At 41.1% G+C, this 9,139-nt stretch overlaps 1 long non-coding RNA gene across 1 annotated transcript; it reads left to right on the top strand.

Annotated features, from left to right (window-relative positions):
• The first annotated feature begins 6,648 nt into the window (after positions 1 to 6,648).
• LOC121401517 lies at positions 6,649 to 9,139 on the top strand. The gene is made up of 3 exons (XR_005966304.1): positions 6,649 to 6,870; positions 7,455 to 7,682; positions 9,053 to 9,139. It is a non-coding gene; the product is annotated as an uncharacterized LOC121401517 (long non-coding RNA).

Here is a 9,139-nt window from a genome sequence, read left to right on the forward strand (position 1 = left end):
ATCCCTCTTCTAGCCTGGGTGGACTCGAAGCTGACCGCTTGGGAGGCCCTCCCTATAGGCCCGGTAGGCAAAATTCAACTGATCAAAATGTTTATACAACCTAAGCTGATGTATGCGCTGTGGCATGCCCCACTGCCTCTCCCCACAAAGATCTTCAGTACATTGGACATGAAACTGAGAAAATTCATTTGGGGGAACAGTAGGAGCAGGCTAAGTATGCAGACACTAAAGAGACCGGTGAAAGCAGGAGGGATGGCACTGCCTGATTTTCAGGCCCTCTATTTTGCTTTGCAGATCTCACACCTGACTGTACTCAAGCCAGATGGCCCTTGCTCCGCCTTATTTAAAGTATGGCATACCTTACTCCCCCCAGATGTCTCTCCCGTGCAAGCCCTATTAATGGCTCCCACAGGTCCGAACAGGGCAAAACTTAACCCACTCCTGGGGAATGTCAAATGGATCTTTGCCAGGATTAACCAGACTACAGGATTCACTCAAATTGACCCATCCACCCCACTGTGGCACAACTCTAGACTGGGAGGTGTGGCTGACCTAATACCCCCACGGCACTGGATAGAGATAGGGGTATGTACCTTAGCTGATGTTTGGGGTCTCAGTGGCCCTCTCACCTTTCCGGAACTAAGAACCAGGTGGAACATACCATCTTCACATTGGCTATTTTATATGAGACTCAGGGGCAGGTTGTTGGAGTGGCATAAAGGCAGGCCAACCGAACTAACTGCACATCCGCTCATTTCATTGCTCGGTAAACTAAAACCCCAGGGAACTATTTCCAAGGTGTACAAACTCATGGTGGCTTACAGATCTGAGGGCACTCAGTTGAAATGCAGGGAACTCTGGGAGGGTGACCTTGGTGCTCTCACTGATACTCAGTGGGAGGCAGCCCTTAGAGCCCCCAGGAGAGTCTCCTTTGTCCCTAGACACCATTTGTTACAGTTATACTTGTTACATAGGGCCTACTACACGAGAAGCAGGCTACACAGAATGTACCCAAATACATCAGCTCAGTGCCTCAGATGTGACCAAGCAACAGGGGACTTAATGCATACCCTCTGGAGCTGCCCGGCTCTGCGAGACTACTGGGTTAAGGCCCTTGAGATTCTAGGTGAGCTGACGAAGTGTGATAGTCTAAATGACCCAAAAGTGTGCCTATTAAATATTCAGACAGGGTTGGGAGTAGATCCACACGTGACTGAATTCTTAAACAAAGCTCTATTCCAAATACGGAGACTGGTCACCCCGAATTGGAAAAAACCATCACCCCCTGTAGTGGACCAATGGGTGGAGGCTATGGCTAACCTAGCCAATACGGAATATCTTTTGGCTAAGCGGAAGGGCCGCCAGGACAAGTTCCATAGGACCTGGGACCCCTGGCTAATGAAACAATATTGGTGGTCTGACACTGTTGGTAATGGTACATAGGGGTGCAATGACGGCAATCGGAGGCATCTCGCAGGGAGGCACAGATGTTTCTTTTCTCTGTATGTGTTATTGATCTGTACTTGTATTTGATACCTGTTCTGTACTCAAGTGGACAATATGTATATGTATAACCTGATGAAAGTCACGTTGATGTATAACCCTGGCAAACTCAATAAACTTACGTACCTGAACAAGAAAAAAATGTATTTTACTATCCCAGTATTTAGATTATTCTTAGGAAAGATGTTCCAAAAATAGGTGTAACTGAAATATGGCCACCACCTATTTTATCGGATACTCATCATCATTTATCTTACCATCCACAGGTCCTGAATCCCCTTTGCTAAATGAAAGGGTACTGGGAATTTCTCTTAATGGCAGTGCCTCCACCTAGTGGGATCTGGGGATACAGCTACAGGAGGCCCCACTCAGAACAAGTAATTAACCACACTATTGCAGTAAAATAATATAAAACTTAATATAACTGGAAAAGCAGATTAAATTCAATTATGTTCAATAATAATACCCCTGCCCAGGGATCCCATGTGGTAGCCCCAATCCTTGCACAATCCTTACCAGTCCCACACTCCGCTCCTGGTGGATAAATACAGACATAATCTCTATTTCCCCCAAGAGCTCATAACTTTCTCCAGGTAGCACTACCTGCTCACAATACCACTTTTACTGGACAGGTGTAGTTGCTCCCACGTAGCAACACAAAAAAAACACCTGTCCTCACACAGCGGACACACAATGGAGCCTTCCAATCCCCCCCCCCCCCCTCAGGCAGAACACTCACCGGGATACACACAGATGGGTCAGGCATCCACAGTGACTCAGTTCTCAGTCTGGGCTACCAAACTACCTCTCTGTGATGAACCCCCTACTCTGTTTCTTTAAATGAAACTTCTTTTCCTCTAGTCTGAAGGGGAGACCTCTGGTACGTGATTCTCTTTATGGGTAAAAAGGTCCCCTGCTATTTGTCTATAATGTCCTCTAATGTACTTGTAAAGTCTAATCATGTCCCCTCACAAGCGCCTTTTTTCCTCCAGAGAAAACAACCCCAACCTTGTCAGTCTCCCCTCATAATTTAACTCTTCCCTCCCTCTAACCAGTTTAGTTGCACTTAGTCTCTGCACTCTCTCCAGCTCATTTATATCCCTCTTAAGGACTGGAGTCCAAAACTGCCCCCATACTCCAGATGAGGCCTCACCAGGGACCTATAAAGAGACAGAGTTATGTTTCATCCCTTGAGTTAATGCCCTTTTTTATACAAGAACTTTATTTGCTTTAGTAGCCACAGAATGACACTGCCCAGAATTAGACAACTTGTTATCTACAAAGACCCCTAGATCCTTCTCATTTAAGGAAACTCCCAACACACTGCCATTTAGTGTATAACTTGCATTTATATTATTTTTGCCAAAGTGCATAACCTGCATTTATCAACATTGAACCTCATTTTCCAGTTTGCTGCCCAGTTTTCCAGTTTAGACAAATCACTGTGCAAAGTGGCAGCATCCTGCATGGAACCTATAGTTCTGCACAATTTAGTATCATCTGCAAAAATAGAAACAGTACTTTCAATGGCCACCTCCAGGTCATTAATAAACAAGTTGAAAAGCAAGGGACCTAGTACAGAGCCCTGCGGTACTCCACTAACAACACTGGTCCAATTAGAAAATGTTCCATTTACCACCACTCTTTGTAGTCTATCTTTTAGCCAGTTCTCTATCCAGGTACAAATACTATGTTCCAGGCCAACATTCCTTCATTTAACCAGTAACCTTCTGTGTGACACTGTATCAAATGCTTTAGCAAAGTCTAAGTAAATCACATCCACTGCCATCCCAGAATCGAGGTCTCTACTTACCTTCTCATAAAAAGAAATAAAGTTAGTCTGGCAAGATCTATTACACATAAAACCATGCTGGCACACACTCATAGTATTATGATTTTCTATGAAGTCCAGTATCTTATCCTTTATTAACCCCTCGAAAAGCTTTCCTACCACTGACGTCAGACTAACTGGCCTATAGTTTTCAGGCTGAGAACGGGATCCTTTTTTGAACAGAGGCACCACATTAGCAATTTGCCAGTCTCTCGGCACTATGCCAGATCTCAATGAATCCTGAAAAATTAAGTAAAGAGGTTTGGCAATCACAGAGTTATGCTCGCTAATTAGCAGCAAGATTAACCTTAGTGTGAAACAAACACACAAATTAGCCTAAAAGCTGCTTCCCTGCCCAGAATTTAAAACATTTGCAAGAGTGCTGATCATTTTGAAGTACAGAGAAATTACAAACCCTTTGATATCTGTGTAGGCTGAAGTCTTTGCATGTGGATCAATAGCAGAAACTGAAATGCAGAAGACTGTGTTTTTTATGAAAACAGTGCAGATTTGGTCATTAAAGTATATGAATGATATTTAACTGTATATGTTACAGTCCTTTTAGTAACTTTAAGAACTTAATCTTATGGTGCTACAAACCCAGTGCTCAGTGACAGAGTCGCCTTCCCATACTTTTTTCGGACAGTACAAAGTGATGACGCCACTTATTTTGCTTTAAGTAAATTACTGAGACATTTTGGTTGGACCTGGGTTGGAATAATTACATCTGATGATGAGTGGAGAGGAAGAATATGAAAGGTTTCTCAGATATCTCTCCAGTGAAGGCATCTGCACTGAGTTCACAATAAAGATGAGTAGCAATAGACTAGATTTTGAATCTAATCAAATACTTTGCTATAACACAATTCAGGCATCCTCTACAAGTGTAATTATATTTATTGGCAGCAGAACAGTTCCTGATTCATCTCTTTATGCATTAGGTCAATTGAATGCTGAGTTACAAGACAAGACTTTGATACTTCCATCACATTGGGGGAATAATGATATTGTTATTAGATACGCCCCAAATGTATTCAATGAAAGCCTTGTATTAATGCAATTGTATAATTACGATGTGCATACCAATGAAATGAGCAGATTTTTAGGGAATTTACATCCTTCAAAATATCCAGAGAACTCAGTACTTGAAAATATCTTTGAAAATTTTCATTTATGCTTCTCAAAATACATGATTTGTGTCAACATGAATACTATCTTGAGCTCCATAACTGCTCAGGGCAGGAACATATTAGGGACCTTTACTTTTTAGAAGTGAATATTCTTCTCCTCGAGTGCTTCTTGCCGTTGACATGATGTCTCATGCTCTTCATGAGATGAAGAAATCTGAAAGTCTTCCCTTCAAGCACCAGGTAATTATTAAATCCTAATCAGCTGTCGTCAATTTCATTTGTTCTGTAATAGATAGTAACAGATCTCTGTGACTTTAGAAAGTGTCTCCTCTCATCATAAATATTGGGGTTCACTATTAGATTTAGAACCTTAAAAGATTGTCCAGCATAAAATGGATGTATGTGTCTCATGGTTACATTTTAATTAAAGTATTTTTAATTTAAGTATTTAACATTATAACATAATATAAGGGGTGCAAGTTCCCTGCTGTATGAAAAGTCCTATTGAGATAACCTTTGCCCTGTGAGAGGTAGGTATTGCCATTGGTTCAGGTGAATTGTGCTTCAAAGGGGTGGGATTCCATATTACTACTTCTCTGTACTATAATGACTGAATGAAGAATGCACAGTATAACTAGCTTGTGTCTAAAGAAATATTCTCTTAAATATGATTTTTTTTGCCATTTTGAAAATACCTTCCACTAACCGAAGATATTTGCATGGCAAATGGCATGAGCTAAACAATTTAATACACTAAAGACATATATGTATATGTAGCAATTACCTAAAAGAGCAGGTATTGTATTGTAGGGGATTAGGGTAATCCTTCACCTGTTTTTTTGTCTGTTACATCATCCAGCCCAGTTACAGGCTGGAGAGCCATCCGATTGGCTGGGCGCCCCAGGGAATCCTTGGAAGAGAGGGTGTGTCTGATTTTGAAGCCAAATGTACAGGGTCTCCAACAGAGCTTAACAGGGGTTCTATTCTACAGTGTCCAAGCTATTACATCTGTAGAAGTACAGAGAGAGCCATCTTGTTCCATGCCAAGCTGCTAGAGACTCTGGAGGTGAAAGGTGCCACTGGTGAGATTGATCCGGCTGCTTAGCTGCCTGTAATCTCCAGTGTGACTGCCTCTGAGAGCACCCCGGTGAGTGAGACACCCAAGGGAGGATACTGGCCAGGATGCAAATGTGGGCCCTGGTTTGAGGACAAGTCTGGGAGCGGCTGCTAAGTTCCAAAGGGAGAGGTACTTTTGGGAAAGGTAGTGCTACCTGGGGTATAAAAGCTCTGGTGGGGACATTCCCTTTAATCTGAACTGTGTGGTTATTAACCACTTGCAGAGGAATGGGACTTTGATAATAAAAAGGACTGTGTTGGAGAAACAGTCAGGTACCTAATAGTGAGTCAGGTAGGTCCCACGTGTCCCCAGTGCAGGAGTGCATTGTGTATTAGATCGTCCAAGTTCTTTCACTATTGTTTTAAATAAAGTTTATATTTGTTTCATTGCTAACTTGTGTTTTTTTTTCTTTTTCTTAGTGGAACCCCCCCCCCAAGGCATGCTCATCAGTGTTCCCTAGGTGGAGGCACTGCACTGTAGATCCCAGTACTTTTCATATGCAAAAGGGTCTCAGGGCTCTGGATTGCAAAGGGTTAATTGCTATTTAAAGAGACAGTAACCAAATTAGGGTTATATTATGATATAATAAATTAGATATAAGGGCGCACCAAAAAATGCAATTTTTAAAATGTGTCAAGTTGCGTTGTGACAGCATCAAGTAAAGGTCAATGGGCGGTACATTTTCACATGTACGGAATTCGTAATTATGGATGCAGACATCTCAGGAACAGAATTATATATGGTGCATGAGAGTGTATTAAACATATGGGACTTTCTATCAATAATTCTGCAAAGCAGTTCAATTTTGATTTAAAACTATTATGCCATTTCAGTGTATTGAAATCCTTGGAACTCTAACTAATAGTACCTGGGGGCCAGGTTGACTGTGCATCTGCATGCATTTTTTTATCAGCATGTCTCGTAACATCTTCGTGCTTGGTGCGAAGTTTAAATGTTTAAAGATGCTCAGTCCCTTTATTGCTTTACGCAATGTAGGTATATTCTAGATAGTTTCTGGGTGAACTTATTATGGGGTTTACTGTTGCTTGACCCTTGCCTGTCCTTCACCATTTCTGTATCACTGCCTGAACTAAACTTTTTCTGTTTTCTGTACCACACTGTCTGATTATTGACTCAGGCCTGTTTCTTCAACTACACTCTGCTCTTTCCCCATTACTCCAGTCACACATTCCGGTTTCCTTGCCTGCCCAGAACCATCACCTTCTCTCACTTTATGACTTGGCAGAATATAAGTAGCAATGTGAAAGGCGGCTGTTAATGGCAGAAACGTAAGCCATGACCTAAACTTTGTGGTCTGTTCTGGGTTGGGGATACTAAACATGATACCATGACTATTCTAGGTCTGTTTCTTATCAACACATTAAGTGGCCTGTGACCAAGCTGCTCTCCATCAGGCTAAAAACTTTTATAAATAGAAGGATCAAGGTCGGCTGATCTGAGCATGCTCACTGTCCTGGACAACTCCTTGATTTTGCCTTTAGGACCCATTACACATCCACAATAACATTCTATTGACTGATGCAAAATAGGTAAATAAAAATCAGTAACAATGGAAGGATGCATTGTGGGATAATAGTTAATTATACAGAAGCTAGTGCCCAATCTATTCAGCCACTAAAGGTACAAACAGATTGTTCCTGTAATGAGAAGTCTGGCAAAACCCTACTGTGAGTGTAACAATGTGGCCACTGGAGTCAGGGCTTTTGACATTCCCCAGATCTCTGCTGACAATAGACATAAATCATTATGTAACTCAAACGTATATTATCTCTATGGGTTTAATGGGCTTTACTCCATTATTACCAAGTCTAATTTGTCAGCACTGACCTATTCAAACATTTTTCCTAAACAGCAGCTGCACTGGCATTTGAGGAAACCACAAGATAGGACCCAACATGGAGCAACCTTCTCATTTGATGAAAATGGAGAATATATCACTGGGTTACGGATCTATAAAGGTATCACAGATGCAGATGAAATGAATAACAACTTCTTTGCTGAGTTTTCACCTTGGGCTCCACCAGATCAGCAGCTGAACATCACTTTATCATTAATAAAATGGAAGACAAATAACAATGAAGTAAGAATATTACTCTTTATTCTTTCTTTAATATTTATTACACTTTACAGTGCATAATTCTTTATGTATATTAATGTAAGGGTTTATAGTATTTATCCTCTAAGGTTAATCTGAAATCACTGTAGAGTTCTGTGACCATATAAAGGAGTTATACAGGGAACTCTGAGTATTATAAGGGATAATGTACCACCTACTGTAAATGATAAGGATATTAGAAGTCACTGAGGGGTTGTTCTGTGACCATATAAAGACACAAGGCTGCAGGCTGAGTTATACAGGGAACTCTGAGTATCACTCATGTATTATAAGGGATAATGTACCCCCTACTGTAAATGATAAGGATATTAAAAGTCACTGAGGGGTTATTCTGTGACCATATAAAGGCACAAGGCTGCAGGCTGAGTTATACAGGGAACTCTGAGTATCACTCATGTATTATAAGGGATAATGTACCCCCTACTGTAAATGATAAGGATATTAGAAGTCACTGAGGGGTTGTTCTGTGACCATATAAAGGCACAAGGCTGCAGGCTGAGTTATACAGGGAACTCTGAGTATCACTCATGTATTATAAGGGATAATGTACCCCCTACTGTAAATGATAAGGATATTAGAAGTCACTGAGGGGTTGTTCTGTGACCATATAAAGGCACAAGGCTGCAGGCTGAGTTATACAGGGAACTCTGAGTATCACTCATGTATTATAAGGGATAATGTACCCCCTACTGTAAATGATAAGGATATTAGAAGTCACTGAGGGGTTGTTCTGTGACCATATAAAGGCACAAGGCTGCAGGCTGAGTTATACAGGGAACTCTGAGTATCACTCATGTATTATAAGGGATAATGTACCCCCTACTGTAAATGATAAGGATATTAGAAGTCACTGAGGGGATGTTCTGTGACCATATAAAGACACAAGGCTGTAGGCTGAGTTATACAGGGAACTCTGAGTATCACTCGTGTATTATAAGGGATAATGTACCCCCTACTGTAAATGATAAGGATATTAGTACCTCTGACTTTTATTCATATATTATGACAGTAGTGCCTAGTGGCTGATTTGGATGAACAGGAAATTGGAAAAAAACGTCACTAAAAGAAGGGATAGAGTCCCCAAAGTGAGTGAGGGGAAGGAGGGTATTGTAGGGTACAGGGGGCATTGCACCTTCTCTAAGGTCCTGATCAAAAATATTGTACTGAAAAAAACACCATCTCAATAATGTAAGCACAGGGGGTGAATCTGATTTTATTGAGCATCTGCACCACACCCAGATTGTTCATGATCAGTGACTTCTTCTATTCACTAAATTTGAATTAAATTTGTCCCAATCTTCAAGCACAACTAAAATAGGATTTTTTTCTACCAGTAGCAGGTTCTTGTTAAATATTGTACCTTTCAACTTCTGGGCCAAGTATCTACACAGTGACCTTCATAAAAGACACCAGTAGAAGAT

This window comes from Xenopus laevis, chromosome 1L, assembly GCF_017654675.1.
Source record: "Xenopus laevis strain J_2021 chromosome 1L, Xenopus_laevis_v10.1, whole genome shotgun sequence".
NCBI lineage: Eukaryota > Metazoa > Chordata > Amphibia > Anura > Pipidae > Xenopus > Xenopus laevis.